The sequence below is a fragment of the Sciurus carolinensis genome, chromosome 2 (genome assembly GCF_902686445.1).
Source record: "Sciurus carolinensis chromosome 2, mSciCar1.2, whole genome shotgun sequence".
NCBI lineage: Eukaryota > Metazoa > Chordata > Mammalia > Rodentia > Sciuridae > Sciurus > Sciurus carolinensis.
This window is the reverse complement of record NC_062214.1, coordinates 30,171,673-30,187,865: the sequence shown is the minus strand read 5'-3', so window position 1 is coordinate 30,187,865 and position 16,193 is coordinate 30,171,673.

The following is a 16,193-nucleotide window of genomic DNA, read 5'->3' as shown; positions in this document are numbered from 1 at the left end:
AGAGAGAGAGAGAGAGAGAGAGAGAAAGAGAGAGACAGAGACAGAGACACACAGAGAGAAAGAGACAGGGAGGGAACATGAAATTTGGATACATAAATTCCCTTTGGGTATTATTTCAATTTTGTATATCTGGAGATTTTAGACAAGAGATGGCTTTTTAGTCGCAGCACTAACTAGGTTGGGTGAAATAAATGAGCAGGAGGTTAACCCTTTAAAGACAGAGAAGGTTTTGAAATGCACATCACTGGAATGTAGATCATACAGACAAAAGATAATTGGCTTATTTGGGGTCTCACCAAGACCCCCATATCAAGCAATAAACCCATAGAAGTTAGAGTGCCTAAAATCACCTAGCAAATACTAATAGCCTTCTACCACAGTTGTTGACAGTCTTGGATTGCCTTGTGGAGATGAATTTTATTAAATCATTTGATATTAATTAAATTATTAATTAAATTATTACTGAATGGAGTCTGCTATAAGACTTTGCTGTGAAGTTTTGAACACATTTGAATCGATTACTGGAAAGCTTAAATACAAGCAAACTATTGAAAATTGAGCTTGGGTAAAATTGACATTGATAATTTCATTTTAGAACCATGCAAAAATAAAAATTATAACTTGCAATTCCAGCTTAAGTATATAAGTATATAAGTTTAACATATAAGCATATAAGTTAACTTTATGTAAGTAATAAATTACTAGTATTGATACTACGGAAAAACCTAAATAGACTCTTTAACTTCGGCTCTTAATTGACTTTAAAATCACTTACTTTGGCAATACATTGCTAGTCTCCCACTAGCTTTGCCGTAGGTAGCGCCTCTGATGTGTGGGTTAAAATGATAACAATTGCCTACGTTATCTCCAGGGTCCTGAAGGCCAGTTTGCTGAAAACACTGACCTTTCACTTGGGTCTGCAGATAGTGTTCAATGGGTGACTGGGTCAGGAGGAAAAGGCATGGCACCTCTGCCTTCATATCGTGTCTGTCCCCTTTGCTGCCTTAACCTTTGGGTCAGAAGCTACTCACTTCTGCATAGGGACATGAGGGACATTTGAGAAATATTTTGTCCAAAATTATAATATAGGGTTAACTTGATCTAGACTTGCCTGGTCTCCTCCTGCTTCAAAGCTAAAGACACCAACCTGCCACCATGACTGGAAACACCAGACTACCAAAGGAGTGAAAAGAGGTGGCACCCGAATTCCTAGAAAGAACATGAATATGCTTCCCCTTTAATAACCTATCTCCTTCGTTATCCCTATCCTCTACCTGTAACACCTCGACTTCTTTTTTTAGGGGGGAGGAGGGGTGGGTACTGGGGATTGAACCCAGGGGCACTCGACCACTGAGCCACATCCCCAGCCCTATTTTGTATTTTATTTAGAGACAGGGTCTCACTGAGCTGCTTAGCACCTCACTTTTGCTGAGGTTGACTTTGAACTCATGATCCTCCTGCCTCAGCCTCCGGAGCTCCTGGGATTACAGGTGTGCACCACCGCGCCCAGTTGTTCCTCAACTTCTTGGAGTTGAGAAATTGATCTGCAAGCAGAACTCCTACTTCTTCATTCTTTGGTCACTGAATAAACTTGTGCTGTCAATACTCAGCATTTGGTTTTGGTTCCTGGCTTTGAGAACCTGAATGGAAAAAGAATCCTGCTGTCGGGCTGCCTCTCTCTTAAGGGGGAGCTAAAATGATTAGTAGCAGTATATATCCTATAAATATGTAAGTTAGCTCTAGAAGTCTTAGAACCATAGGCCCATTGGTAGGAACCACGGGTCCTGGTTAGCTTGGCACTATTCCACTTTATGCTTTTTGTTCTAGTGTAATTATAAGCCTGTGTGGATGGTAAATCTGTTCATTCTATCCACTGACCAAAGAGCAGTGTACAACTTTAATGAGAAGTTTTAAAGAAGTAGTCATAGGTTTCATTGAAATGCTGTTTAAACTTTAGGATAGAACTAAAATCCAAACACATGTTTTCATAGAATGCTAGTCTAAAATGTAGATATTTTATATGTTATGTTTTGTTTACCCTGATTTTTAAATGTTCTTGAATTAGAACAAGATTTTGTGTATGTGTGTGTGTGTGTGTGTGTAGTTTTAAAATTGAACACAGTCATGAAAACTCATGGTTTTGGTTTTTATTTTTTTAATTTGAAAATACACTGGAACAGAGGAGGTAGCACAGTGGTAGAGGCCCTGCCTAGCATGTGTATGAGGTAGTGGATTCCATTCCCAGAATTGGGAAGAAAAAAAAAAGTATTTATTTTCCAGATTTATTGAGGTAAAATTGACAAATAAAAAGAAAAGTGTATATATTCAAGGTGTGCAGCCTGATGACTTTGATGTGCATATATATTGTAAAATGATTACCACAATCATGTTAATTAACATATATCCATCACCACACATAGTCACCACTTTGTATATTTGGGTGAGGACACAAGATCTACTCTTAGCAAATTTCAAATAAATAATTCAGTATTATTAAAGTCACCACACTGTACATTAGATCCTTAGAACTGATTCATTTCATAACTGAAAGTTTGTACCTTAATTTTTTTTTTTTTGCACCAAGGATTGAACCCAGGGGTGCTTAACCACCGAGTCCCATCCCCAGTCCCCTTTCTTTTTTAAATTTTGTATTTAGAGAGAAGGTCTTGCTAAGTTGCTTAGGGCCTCACTAAGTTGCTGAAGTCCGCTTTGACCCGCCTCCTGCCTCAGCCTCCTGTCTCAGCCTCCCGAGTTGCTGACTTTACAGGTGCACGCCACCTCGTTTGGCCTGAGTTTTTGGTTATGACATCAAAAACACAGGCAGCAAAAGCAAATATAAAACAAGTAGGACTACTTCAAATTAAACAGCTTCTACACAACAAAGGAAACAACTGGCCAAACAGCTTACAGAATGGGAGAAAATATTTGGAAACCATATATCTGATAAGGGGTTAAGATCCAAAACACTACTCAGTAACTTATGATTCGAACATTGCCTGCTGGTCACTAAGGCCCTCTAAGCTGCCCCTGGTGCCACCTACCTACACCTGAGGAACCCTCTGGTGTCAGCAGCACCCACGTTTGGGTATACCAAAATCCTCCACTGGGAGAACCTGGGCTTCCAGAAGGAAGCTGGTGCCAACCCTTGGTCAGAAGGGACATGACGGTGTGGGCAGGTCCTGTTGAAGGACAGTGACTGTGTCTCACAGACATCTGGGCATAATTTTGGGAATAAATTGCCAATGAGAACTCCACACAAACCGAGTGTTGAATGTCTAGGGCTATTAAAAACCTTGAATCCAAATAATGCCAAGGAAAGCTCCTAAAGGAAAGGGCATACTTGAGAAATGTAATTTTGGTTAAAGAAACTTTAAAGAAACTTTAACCAAAATTTGGCAATAACACAAATTACCACAAAAATCAGTGCAAGTAATTTGGCCCAAAGCTCTTGAGTTAACTAAGCAAAAAGAGCTGACTACAATATTTATGGCCCATTAAAAGAAACCAGGAAGTAAACATGGAATTGAAAATGCTCAGAATAATCTAGAGAAGAATTTTTAGAAATACTTAATGAATTTTTCCAGGTTGCCAAAACAATGAAAAAAACTAGAGAAATATAATATATGTCTAGGTCTCTCCTCTGATAAAAAATTAGGAAATAAAATAAAAAATGGAAAGATACACCATATATATGGATTGGAAATTTAACCACTCTCCCCCAATTTACCTATAGGTTCAAGTAATTTCAGTAAAAAGTTGAGTAGTTTTTCTCATGCCTCCTTCCTTTCTTCTAAAATATGATACAAGTAAAAACTATACCCATAAATATTATTCAATCATTAAATCATAATGTTTATGTAGAAACATAGAAGATGTTATTATGTAAAATAAATAAAAGAGCATGTTTAATGTGGATGTAGGCCTATTTGGAAGAAAAAACTATGGAAACACTTAACCTCATAGTGGTGGGATTATATTTTCATTATTCTTCTTTTACATTGGCTTTAAATTCAAATTTCCCATTAAGTCCAAAAATATAGAGGATCCAGAAACTTATGTACATACCACACACACAGAGTGACAAACAAAACGATGGTCAGAAGGTTGAAGCCAGGTGGACTCTCAACTGGAGGTAGTTTTTCTAAACATTAGATTTCAGAATTTCTAATTGAAGTTATTGAAATTTCTTTCTTTCTTTTTTCTTTTTTTGTGGCGCTGGGGATTGGACCCAGGGACTCATGTACGCTAGGCAAGCACTCTACCACTGAGTTACACCCCTAGCCCCAGAATCCCTGTAATTGAGATGGATGTCCCATGTCAAAATCATGTGTGTGTGTGTGTGTGTGTGTGTGTGTGTGTAATATATACACATACATTTATATGTGTGTATGTATGTGTGCATACATATACATATAATGTACATACACATATATGTAATACACACACATATACAAAACAAGATGGAAGGATCACATCAACAGTTCTCGGGGCTTTGAGAAAGCCAGTTACCCTGCTATCTTGAGCACCCAGGGACCTGAAGGATTGACACCCCCATGCAAGAAACTGGGGAATTACCTTGGTTTAGACCCAGTCTCCCCAGATACAAAACTCACTTTCAAATTGTAGTCTCAAGAAATTGGATGAGCAAAAGTTTTCAAAGGGAGAGAAAATATGGTAAATTTTGGAAACCTGAGTTTAGCCAGAATCTGCCATCAGACTATTCTACTTCTAGTTGTTGCATCTCGATATTCCCTTTATTAAGAACTGGTATCAGATGCAATACCTGTTGGCTAACTAATCTGTCTGCATGGTGTATTCTGGGTAAACGTGTGCCTTACCCCTCCTGGACACACAGGAGAGTCCTGCTCCCTATCCCACCTAGTGCATGGGAGGTTGATGGAGGAGCTCGGGCACATAGGGAGAGACTGGGAACAGTGGTGGTGAAGATTATTTCTGGGTTGACTCAGATAATTATCAAATAAACAGAATTTTAAGATAATTCACTCGGATGCCTATTCATGTCCTTTCAGTTTATGAACACTAGGTCAACAATAAACAACCCTAAAATAACTGACTCTGAGCAATCTTAAAATGCCCTTAGAATTTCCCCACCCTAAAAACCTCCAGAATCCTAAAGATCACCTTTGGACTTATTAAAACTCTAACTGCTGGGCCCCCTACCAAAGTTTCTGGTTCAGTAGATAGTAGTAGGCTGGGAATTTGCATCTCTACCAAAGTTCTCAGGGGATGCCAAGAACTTTGAGTTCACTGTAGGTAGTGAGATTCTAAATGAGTCAAAGGAACACATTACCATCACCTGGGGAGTTAAAAAATTATTATTTTGGTACTGGGTCTTGAACTCAGAGGTGCTTTAACTTTGAGTACATCCCCAGTTCTTTTAATTTTTATTTTGAGCCAAGATCTTACTAAGTTATTTAGGGCTTCACTAAGTTCTGAGGCTAGCCTCGAACTTGAGATCCTCCTGCCTCAGCCTCCTGAGTCACTGGGATTACAGGCATGAGCCACTTTTAAAAACATTAATGTCTGTTCCATACCAAGAAGTTCTGATTTAACTTCTGGGGTGTGGTTCTGGCAGCAGGATTTTTACCATTATACCTGCTATCGCTTACCATTCCCCGATTCCTATGTGCCCTGCATTTGAGAACCTCTTCATCAAATGATCCTAAAAGATTCCAAATCCAAATAACCCCAAACAATGAAACACAATCACATACAAAATACCTAAACTTTATAAACAACGAAGGTACCTAATGATATTCATCAACCCTAAATGATCGTAAAGGATACTGAAAGATCCTAAATGATGCTTAGCAGCAAAAATTTAAAGACAAACAAGGAAACAAAACACTAAGAGACCATAACAATTGAAAAAGACCCTAAATAACCTTAATAAGGTCAAGTTATAATATAGAGTCTAGTTGGGCACAGTGGTGCACCTGTAGTCCCAGCTACTCAAGAGGCTGAGGTAGGAGGATCATTTGAGCCCAGGAGTTTGAGGCCAGCTTGGCAGTACAGTGAGACCCCATCTCAAAAATAGATGAGGGGGCTCACACCTGTAATCCCAGAGGCTCAGGAGCCTGAGGCAGGAGGATTGTGAGTTCAAAAGATAACCTCAGCAATTTATTGAGGCTCTAAGCAACTCAGTGAAACCCTGTCTCTAAATAAAATATTTAAAAGGGCTGGAGAGGTGGCTCAGTGGTTAAGTGTCCCTGGGTTCAATCCCTGGTACAAAAAACAAACAAAACAAAACAAAACAAAACAAAACAAAGGAAAACAAAACAACCAACCAACCAAACAAACAAAAAAAGATAAATAAAATAAAAAGGTCTAAGAGACACCAAATGGTATATGATCCTGAATGGTCCTAACTGACTGTAAAACCTAAAAAGTTTAAAACTTAAGTCCTTAACCACAAAAATAACCCTAAGTGATACTAAATGAATTTCAAAAATCCTGTACAATTAGAAGAGATTCTAAATGGCCATAAAACATTCTAAATGATCCTTAATAGCTCCTAACAACTCTAGAAGTCCTTAATCCTTGAATGAGCCAATTTGAAACATAAAGAACATGAATGATACTCATTGACTCTTAATGACCTTAAAACCCTTTTAAAAACTCCCAAGTCCTCATCCAACCTATCTCCACCTAAGCAGTCTAGCCCCAGCCTCCTCCTGGAGCCCCATTGCCTCCATCCTCCTGAACAGTCCCTGTTCTTTGAGGGCTTGGTCTTGTTGTCCTTTTTACATGCTGAGTCACCCACTTCTGGGATGATTTACACTTGTCAGTCTCCCTTGCTGGATCACTCCTCCCCCAGTTCATTACATGCTGGACTCTTTTTTTTTTGGTAGTGGTATTGAACTCAGGGGCACTCGACCACTGAGCCACATCCCCAGTCCTATTTTGTATTTTATTTAGAGACAGGGTTTCACTGAGTTGATTAGCACCTTGCTTTTGCTGAGGCTGGTTTTGAACTCACAATCCTCCTGCCTCAGCCTCCTGAGCTGCTGGGATTACAAGCATGTGCACTGGCTCTCTTGATTCAGCTCAACTCCTGCTTCCTAGCGAGTTTCCCTGAGCACCCCAGTCAGCTGCTAATTACCCTCTGTTTCATTGGCTTCAAAGTACTTTTCACTCTCTGAACATATATGTTAATTTATGTGTCTAAACCACATGAAAGTATTCCCAACACCTCAAGCAGTACCTGGCTTTTGGTAGGCACCCTGAAAATATTTGTGTAATGAGCAAGTCAATATCCAGATGTATCCCTAAATAGAAAGACCTTGAAATGCCAACTACACAAATGCTAATGACATCAAAGTCCTAAACTAGATTTCCTACGGATTTAATACCACCTAAAATGGTCTTAGACATCCCAAACTAATGGGCCAATAATCACCCCAAACTGTCCTAAATCCTTTGTGATCCTAAACTACCCAAAATGGTCTAGAACTTCAATCTTAAATATTCTAAATAGTATGAGTTAACCAAAGCAACTGTAAATGCAAATGATCTTCAATGACTTTAAATAGCACCAAATGTAAACCACTCTTAAAGTCTAAGCAATCAAAAAAAAAAAAAACAAAAAACAAAACAAAACAACAAAATACTTGAACTTAAACACTTCTAAAAGACCTTCAATATTTTTAAACCCCATACAATGTTCTGATGCAGAAGTGACCTCATGACTAATGTGTCTAGCAACCTTAAAGTCCTCTTCCCTGCAAATATTGCAAGTGATCCTAAACCATCTGTGTTAGTCAGTTTTCCATTGCTTTGACAAAATACCTGAGACAAACAACTTAAAAGGAGGAAAGATTTATTTTAGCTCGTTATTTCAGGTTTTACTCTAAAGTCCCTTGGCATGAGGCTTTGGGCCTGTGATGAGGGCAGAATACCATGTTGGGGAGTGGGTGGTAGAACAAGACTGCCCATCTCACTGCAGAAAGGAAGTGAAAGAGAGAGAGAAGGGGCTGGCGACACCTTCAAGGACATACCCCCAATGGCCTAACTTTGTCCAACTAGACCTCACCTTCTAAAGTTTCCTTTCACCTTCTAAAGTTTCCACCCATAGGACCACAGGCTGGCAACCAAGCCTTCAACAGCTGAGGAGACCTTTAAGATCATAACATTACCCTAGAACAGAGCTCCTAACGCTTTGGGGAGATCATGCTAAAATGTTGATTCAGATTCAGCAAGGCTGGTGTGGACTTGAGAATCTGCCTTTCTATTAAACTCCCACAGTGCTGTTCCACAGACCACACTTTGAACAGCCTAGCTAGAAGTTATATAATTCTGAATGACCTCGAAGTATCCCAAAAAACTAACACTGCCCTAAATTCTAAATCTGCCTCAAAAAACTTAAACAATACCGAATCTTCAACAATTCTAAACATCCTGAGGTTTCTTAAATGATGCTCAAAACCTTAAGCCCCAAATTACCCCATGTGACCTTAAACTAAGCCCAAATGAATCCAAATAACCCTCAGGATCTCAGTAGACTCTAAAAGATCTTACACTTTATTACCTCTCTAAAAGACCCTTGAAAATTCAAATTTACTTTAAATGACTCCAAAGCCTGAGAGTTCAAAGAACCCTAATAGATCCAAGGGATTCTAAATGTACATACAATGCCCAAACTAACTTGAACAAATCTAATCAATACAAAATTATCCTAAACCCTTAAACAGTTTCAAAGAAACTTAAGTCTAATGAAACTAACTTTCCAGTCTCAAGGACGGTAATACTAATAACTCTGCTGACCTTGACGTTAATGGCTGGACTAGTCCTAAGCCCGCACAGGCAATGGAGTGAACACCTTGTCACTGACCTGTCCTAACACTGATTACCTCACATCTATATCCAGAAGAACAGGGCTCTGTGTACATACCTTGACTTTACTCTGTCTGAGGGACCTATTGATTCAGAACCGGAAGATCCCGAATTCCAAATGACAACGGATTCAGGTGTGGTTGGCCCCTATTCCCCTGACACAGACAACTCTAAAGCCTAATTACCATAACTAATGACCCTGAAACTCTAAACTTTGTAGAGGATATTGGAGTAAACCCACATACACACTCACTAGAACCCTAATGATACATCCCCCCACCTCTTACTGATCTGATGTCTTCACCCCAATAATCTCAATGATGTAGGGACAATTACAGAGACACCCAGAGACTTTCCCAGACTTCATGTGACTTTGACTTTGATCCTGGGGGCTCTAAATCCTAATAAACCTAATCTTAAACCCTAATCCCTGAACAAAGCGAAGGTAGTATTAAGGTAGTTCCCGAGAGATGCTGACGGATTCTCTGGATGAAGACCACAGTGCCTCACCCGGCACGCCCTCCCCCAAGCCCCGCGTACATGCCATCACTTGAGAGCGTCTTACAACCAAAATGAAGTAATGCTTACATATATGTAAAATCCATTCCCCTTTTGAACTGGAATCCGAAAATCCGTCCAAGGATTATAAAGCCGTTTTTCTCCATTTAGTCACTGAAATTGAGATGAAAATAATGCTGATTATAGGCTTTATGAGACTAATTTTAAGCTATCCTTACAGTCATGAAGTTGCTTTAGGGGCCAGTGTGACATTTAGTACATTAAAGAAGTAAAGGAAAGAAAAAAATCCCAGGAGTCGCCATTTAAAGAATAAGCCAACCACAAGAATTCATACAGGATATTGTAACTGAATCCTATGGTGTGATAATGAATTTAACTGCTTTATTTCCCAAAGGAAGATACTCCAAAAATGCATTCCCACCCAGAATATTCCAGAACCATAATACTATTTCTTGGCAGGACATACTGAAAGATAATATTTTGGTTTCGATGAACAACTTAAGTGAGATTCAAATCTTGGGTAATAAAGATTGGTCTCACAGGGAGTTCTAATGTCCTTATTCAGAATTTGTAGAGAAAAAAAGAACATTAAAATCTATAGACCTATCACAAAATCAGTTCCACTAACTGAAAGTTGATATCAAGACATAATGATAGATGGGTGTGGTGGTGCGTGCCTGCAATCCCAGCAACTCCGGAGACTGAGGTAGGAGGATTGCAAGTTCGAGGCCAGCCTCGACAACTTAGCAAGATCCTGTCTCAAAATAAAAAATAAAAAGAGCTGGGGCCGTAGCTTAGTGGTAAAGCACCCCTAGGTTGGATCCCCAGCACCAAGAAAGAAAGAAAAAGAAAGATGTAAAGATATGTGAAAAAAGCGAGTTGGTAAAAAGATACATATGGGATAATGTGTCATGTACAAAAAATAGTACATCTATAAATGCATAGAAAAAGATTGGCAGGATATAACTGCTAAAGTTTATCTTAAGAGTAAGATGGGGGATGGGGTGGTGAAGAGCTAAAAATTTCAGAACTTTTTTCTTGAATGATGCACATGAATGTGGTCTAAAAAGTCAAAATAAAACAGTGCTGTTCGGCTCCCCCTGTACCCAGTTCCTATTTCTCTTGTCAAGTTTTTTTTTTTTAATTAATTTTTAAAAAATTTTTACAGACTGCATTGTACACAAACGGGGTTCAATTTTTCATTTCTATGGTTGTGCACAATGTAGATTCACACCATTCGTGTAATCATACATGTACATAGGGTAATACTGTCTGTTTCATTCTACCATCTTTCTGTCCTCCACCCGCTTCCACCCCATTTTCCTCTACACCTTCCAAAGTGCCTTCATTCTCTTGGCAACTTTGAACTCTTCTCCCCAGTTCTCTGTTATTTGTCACCTTCTCTAGGAGGAACGGACGGACGGAGCTCTTTCTGATTTGCTGATCTGGGGCCTCATCTTCTCCACTTCCTTCTCTACTTCTTGTATCTCCTGCCAATCATGATTTTCGTTTAGGTTCTTGGCATCATATGACTATATAAGAACTCTGTAAAACTCAAGTGTGTCCTATCTGGTGCTGATTTTTCTTTTCTCGGTATAGCTTTCTGTTTCCTTTAGAATTAAAGATTATCTTTTTGCTTGATTAGTGTTAAAAAAGTATTTTTCATGAATTCAGTTTCATACGTGATCAAAATCTCCAGACTTCCCATGTGTTCAGTCCTTCCCAGTGTTGTGCCAAGTTGCCCTCCTGGAGGCCTGTCACCTAGATGTCGCCTTCTGGGCCTGGTGCTCGGCTCTGCCTTCACTTGTCTTTCCTTTTCCATCGCCATCTCTCTTTTTCCTCCCTCCTGAAAAACCGTATCTTCTTCTTTTGGGGTTTACTCCCTGTTTTTAGCAGGATTGCCAATTCTGACTTCTCAGGCAATTGCTGCTTTCTGGGAATGCACGCCTCTGGGATTTAGGAGGTTCTGATTTTTCTTTTTCAGAATCACTGATTTTTTTTTTCTCAGTGCCAGAGATGGAATCCAGGGTCTCACTCATGCTAGGAAGTGCTCTACCCTTGAGCTACAAGCCCAGCCCTGAATCTCTGAATTTAAAACACTATACCAAGCCAGGTATGGTGGCACACACCTCTAGTCCCTGCTATTTGGGAGACTAAAGCAGGAAGACAAAAAATTCAAGGCCAGCCTGAGCATGTCGGAAAGACCCTCTCTCAACAATAGAAAATAAAAAGAACTGGGAATAAGACTCAGTGGTAGAGTGCCCCTGGGTTTAATCTCCAGGACCACAAAAAACCAACCAGCAAAACAAAGACCCTAAGTGCTGTGCCACGCAGAAAAGCTGGCCATCCGATCAGGCTCAGAGGCAGTCACTCTGCTGTCTCTAACTTCAGCTAGCTCCACCTAACTCGAGTTAAATAGGCTTCTCCAGGCCGTGCATTGATCCTCGTGTTCGATGGTTCATGACCGTAGAAGCCCATATGCTGAGAAGACCGCAGGAGAAAATCCACAAATTTTCCCACACAAACTGCTAACCTTTACCAGATTTGCCGAGAATTTCTTTGGCCACAGAGTTCGATTGAGAACTTAGGGCCTGGCATTGACTGTGGAGCCTGAGAATAAAATTCTAATTCATTTCATTGCTGGGTTTGTCACACCCTGGATGACCCAGGGTTCTGCAAACTGCGAGGCAGAACCTTCTCTCCTGAGGTCCCAGCAAGAAGTGCCTCTTCCTCAAGGTCTTGCCGGTATCTCCCACCATGGGCCTGTGTGGTCATTTTCATATGCACAGCTGTGAATTCCAGAACCTTCAAGTCGATGAATCCATACTGTGGGTTGGGTCAGCTTTCCTGTCTCTGCCCCAGTCAGCTTACCCCTTTTGACCTGTCCATTGCTAATGCCTCCCTTCCTGCCCCATTCTGAGCTTCTGTAAACATCTGATCTAAGAAGGTTCTGGGAGGGCCATTTGACTCAGGTTCAAATTCATCTCCCGGTGATCATTCTCTTCTTCTAAGCCAACTCTGGATCTCAATGCCACTGTGCAACTCTGAGTAATTCCCAAAGCAGTAAATGAACCGGGGAAGTGTTGATTCTTTCCCCATCATTCAGTTAACACTAGAAACAAGAACCCAGACAGAGAGAGGAGAAAGGCTGCTTCCACCTGTCCCAGAAGAGGAGCAAGTTGGTGGCTTAGAAGGCCATACTCTCCACGGGGTAAGCCTGAGTGACGTGCTGAGGTTGCGCCTCTCTTTTTTCACTCTCCACCCAAGTGATTTGCACCAACGTGCCTCTCCTTGGATGAGGTCATCTCTATTCCCCAACAGCCCCATCTGGAATGTTCAGCTTGACTCTTCCTGCTCTGATGGGTCCAGCCATTGGGAGCTGGGGGCTGGCTTCGAGTTGGTTTCTTTCATCCTCCTCAGAGCCCACAGGTACCTGCCAGATGGACATAATGAATGAAGGCATTTTGCAAACGCATCGCTGAGTTTCCAGCCACCTGCCCCATTACTGAACCCTTTTTCTTTAACTTGCACTGCGCGGAGCAGCCTGCTGTCTGTTCCCTGGATCTGGAGGCTCCTTAGGCTGTCCTGTGGACTCCTAGGAGGGGTGTTTGCAGAGCACTGGGGTGCTAATGCACGCAGGTTTGTCATTTTTCTTCTAACTTACTTTTCAGAAGTAGGAGCTCATTTTAGGGAGCATGTTGAACACCCCAGTCCTTGGGGCCTCTCTGGCGAGCATGGTTATTCCTGAATTTTCTGGGCCCTGCTTATTCCCTGTTGTGTTTTCTACCACAGCTACTAGAGTGTCCTGGAAAATCTGGATTCCAGTCTAGGCTACATCTATCCCTGACTCCAGATCGTTGCTGTGCTTGATTGCTTCTTCCTCTCCTTTCCTTAGACTGCCTAGAGGGGGCCCCAGGGTTGGTCAGATTGGGGAGTTCTATCATTCTTTCATTTGGTACCCCAATGGGTTTCAATCACACCTAGATTGAACTTAGGACTCCTACACAGTCTTTGAGACCCAAATCACCAGCCCCTGCCTACTCCTCAGCCTCATCTCATACACTGGCCGTCCTGTTCCCTTGCTGACACCTGTCCCCACATGCTCATCACATCCTCAACATGAGCCCTTTGAAGGAATGATTTTGCAGACACCAAATTTTGGCATGGCCAATACATTTTAGTTCGTTCTCACTTTCCAAGGCTCACTCAGTTCAAATGCCCCCTTGGTAAAGAGGCTATCCTCACTATCCTAGCTAATATCTTCCTTCCCCAGGCACTTTCCCCCCATTATTTAAAAAAAGATTTTTATTTGATGAAATTTATGATGAAAGGCACCTATCTTAAGCATCCAGCGTGAAGAGTTTGACTAATGTGTACATCCATACGGCAATGCCCAGGGAAGATGAAGCCTTTTCTTAGCCCCTACCACATTGCCTTGTGTCCTCAACCTCACTTGGCTCTGTAGGACACTGTCTTGTTAGTTTGCTGTTGGCTTCATCCTTTACAATGGAAGCTTCCAGAAAATAGGGATTTCTCATTCCACCATTTTTCACTCTTCTCTCATCCTCACCCCCACCCGCATTATATATCATCATCCACTTATCAGGGAAAACATTCAGACTTTGGTTTTCTGGGATTGGCTTATTTCGCTTAGCATGATATTCTCCAATTCCATCCATTTATCTGCAAATGACATAAGAGTATTCTTCTTTAAGGCTGAATAACATTCCATCGCGTATATATACCACAGTTTCTTTATCCATTCATCTGCTGAAGGGCATCTAGGTTGGTTCCACAATCTAACTATTGTGAACTGAGCTGCTATAAACATTGATGTGGCTGTGTTACTGTAGTATGCTGATTTTAAGTCCTTTGGGTATAAACCGAGGAGTGGGATAACTGGGTCAAAAGGTGGGTCCATTCCAAGTTTTCTGAGGATTCTCCACACACTTTCCAGAGTGGCTGCACCAATTTGCAACTCCACCAGCAACGTAAAAGTGTGCCTTCGAATGAGACAGACATCATTACCCTATGTACATGTATGATTATGTGAATTGTATGAATCTGTATCGTGTACAACCATAGAAATGAAAAGATGTACCCCATTTGTGTACAATGAATCAAAATGCAGTCTGTAAAAATTTTTTAAAAAAATTTAAAAATAGGGATTTCTCTACCTAGTTCACTGCGTATTCCACGTGTTCAAGACGCCCTTCTTGGTTGCACTGAAGGAAAGAGCATTTGTCTCCACGTGTGTGTAGCCTCTGACTTGGAGCGCTGTAGAGTCCCCCAAGGATCTGTGGGTTTAGGCATCACCATCCCTTGATGGAATGAAATTCAAATTGCAGGTACCCCTGGGGCAGAGTAACACACTCAGTCCCTCCACCTCTGTGGGAAAGAATTTATCAGAACTCTTTCCTCTACATCCCGCTTGGTTTCACCCCACCCACATTTCTCACTACCAGGCTCAGAATGCCATCTTGGAGAGTCATTATCAGTCATTTGTGTGCCTGGCTTTTCAGAACATTCAGATGATGCATGTTGTGTGAGTTAGAGTTGTGTGACAGAGGTCACTTTTCAAAATCCATTTCCGTTCAGGTAGACCATCCTGGCAGATGTTTGTTCCCCCAAAAGACATCAAGGAGTTTTTTTTTTTTTTTTTTTAATAATGTTAACTCAGGACAGTTTCATGGTTATTGTCTACCCCGGATATCAAGCTAGCTCATTCCAGGGACGGTCGCAAGAAAGATCTGGAGTTAAGAAAGGCAGGCCCATCTTTCAACCTGCATAGGAGGTGGTTAAGGAGAACCCCGAAAAGCGAACCGCGGAAAGCATCCTTCCAGGTCAGGCTGTGAGAGCAGCTGGGAGGTTGGTCCCATGTCCGTCAGGGTGGGTGGTGTTAGGGCGCCCCCTAGTGGTCGAGGAGCCGCGCAACTCCCACTTACCTTTCTCCTCCAAGAAGAGATCTCCAGAACCGGATGGGAAAAGATGACGACTCCTGTGTTGATAAAAATTAAATTTAAAAATCTTAACAATAGTGCCTTTTTTTTGGATACTGGGGATTGAACTCGGGGGCACTCGACCACTGAGCCACATCCCCAGCCCTATTTTGTGTTTTCTTTAGAGACAGGGTCTCACTGAGTTACTAAGCGCTTCGCTTTTCCTGAGGCTGACTTTGAACTCGTGATCCTCTTGCCTCAGCCTCGGGAGCCGCTGTGATTACAGGCATGCGGCACCGCGCCCTGCTCAATAATAGTGACATTTTGACTTTGGTTATCTTTACTTGGTTTGTGGGTTGACCTCATACCCATTGCATAAGGTAGAGGGGAGTATGTGACACATTAGTTCCTTGGACAGATGCCTCTCTGGGCTCAGTGGTTTGGAACATAGTTTTTGGCGCGTTCCTGGTGCGTTTTGCTGTTTTCAGAATCAGTCTTGTCAGGCTTGAATCCTGGTTCCCCTATTGTGAGACTCTCCACCCACCTCCATTTCTTCTGTTTAATGGGTATATTGTTAGTACCCATTTCATGGGGCTCAGCAGGGATTAAATGCCTTAAAAACATTTAGAAATGTTCTTTGCTGGACTACACAACTGGCAGCAATTATTATTTTTATTCATCATCACCATCATCGTTATTATTTACTTAGCCTAAAACCCCCATAAAAATCCTAAGGCTTAAATTAAGATGATAACAAATGCAAATTAATAATATTTAGAGGTACAAGCATATTATTTATAAAATAAGTATTAGCACATATGAGGAATGCTCACTGAATGGGGGTCCAATGTGAAAAGTTTTGGGGACCATTGTTTTCGAAAC